The following is a 1,825-nucleotide window of genomic DNA, read 5'->3' as shown; positions in this document are numbered from 1 at the left end:
GGAAGGAAGGAAGGAAGGAAGGAAGGAAGCATTTTAGCACCTTTCAGCAAGCCCACTTACTTCCAAGTGGCAGCACTATTAAAAAAACCTTGGGATTTTGTTTTTGCAAAGGCTGATTTGCTGTTCAATCTCACACCAGTCAGCACAGAAAATCAATCAGAAACCACCCACCCCAAGGGATGCTCAGATACCAAGCCCAGTTCTGCCCAACCCAAGCTGATTTATCACATTCCTTAAGAGATTCATCAATGCCTTGAATGGTTACTGGTGGCTGGTTTTGCTGGAAAAGCCGGATCGTTAAGGGGGAATGTGAGAATCTAGCAGGGGGCTGTGGGTCTGCTCCAAATCTGTTAGGTCAGGGCAGATGAACAGACTTTGGATTTCTAGGACCATGGCTCATGTAAGTAAATACAATTACTTAGTTTCTGCGGGGATTTTAGTTTTCCTGTCTCTGTTTTGCTTGGCTGATGGTGGAAAGCTGTTGGTGGTGCCCATGGATGGGAGCCACTGGCTCAGCATGCGCTCGGTGCTGGTGGCCCTCAGCCAGAAAGGACACCAAATTGTCGTTGTGGCACCAGAAGTAAACTTGAACGTGAAGGCATCTGAATATTACACTCTCAAAACCTACCCAGTGCCTTTAACGAGGGAAGAACTGGGAGCCAGCATGCGTTCATTTGCCAACGATCTTTTTGAGAGGAGACCTTTTCTTCAAAGAATCGCTGCGCTGTATGACAAAGTTCAAGTCATCTCCAGTCTCTACTTCTCCTCCTGTACCAGTTTGCTGCACAATAAGGATCTGATGCGCTATCTCCAAGGGAGTAAATTTGATGCTGTCCTCACGGATCCTATTGTACCATGTGGACAAATTCTGGCTCTGCATCTCTCCATCCCATCTGTTTTCTTTTTACGGGGACTCCCCTGCAGTTTTGATTTGCAAGCTACCCAATGTCCAGACCCCCCTTCCTACGTCCCAAGAACATTTACAGACAACTCAGACCACATGACATTTATCCAGCGTGTGGAAAACTTCTTTTTGAAATCATCAGAATCCTTTCTTTGCAACTTTGCCTATTTGCCATTTGAACTTCTGGCCTCGGATGTTCTCCACAGACCAATAACAATGAAGGAGCTTTTAAGCCATGGATCCATTTGGCTTAAAAGGATGGATTTTATTTTTGAGTATCCCATGCCAGTCATGCCCAACATAGTTTTCATTGGAGGTATAAACTGTGGAAAGGAGGAGCCGTTACCTCAGGTCAGTGATTTCCTTGATTAAATACGGTAAGGTGTGAAGGGAAAAGGCTTGTTTGCAAATCCTCTGTCTGGATATAATTATATACATGGGTTTGGGGGATTGATACCTGCAGTAAGGTAGGTATCCTGGAAAGACAAAGAAAAACTGGGTTGATTTTAATTCTCTCCCACTCTTCCAGGTACTTTTCTCTGGGATTAGCAGGATGTAAGAATTTTTGCTCAGACAGTTGTTTTCTTTGGGCTAGGTGGGAGTAGTTTATCACTGCACACTCGTTAACGAGTCACACACCCACCCGTGAGGGGGGATCCTCTCTTAGCAGGCAGGTCTGCTGCTTATATTTGCCAGATCAGTATTATTACCTGAAACTTTTTGTTTTACTGTCACAACTGATTTTTAGAAACAATGAAACTTTTCAGTTAATAGAACCATCTTTTCAAAATTTAAAAATAAAGTGGCACAGAATCATAGAATCTCAGACTGGTTTGGGTTGGAAGGGACCTTAAAGCCCACCCAGTTCCAACCCCCCTGCCATCAGCAGGGACACCTTCCACTAGACCAGGTTGCTCAAAG

At 44.5% G+C, this 1,825-nt stretch overlaps 1 pseudogene; it reads left to right on the top strand.

Moving 5' to 3' along the window:
• Positions 1 to 391: 391 nt before the first annotated feature.
• LOC104525940 (UDP-glucuronosyltransferase 1-1 pseudogene) lies at positions 392 to 1,255 on the top strand (annotated as a pseudogene).
• The last annotated feature ends 570 nt before the right edge of the window (positions 1,256 to 1,825 follow it).

This window comes from Antrostomus carolinensis, unplaced genomic scaffold, assembly GCF_000700745.2.
Source record: "Antrostomus carolinensis isolate BGI_N321 unplaced genomic scaffold, ASM70074v2 scaffold50645, whole genome shotgun sequence".
Taxonomy (NCBI): domain Eukaryota; kingdom Metazoa; phylum Chordata; class Aves; order Caprimulgiformes; family Caprimulgidae; genus Antrostomus; species Antrostomus carolinensis.
The sequence above is the reverse complement of the archived record's forward strand: the minus strand, read 5'-3'. Positions and strand labels throughout refer to the sequence as shown.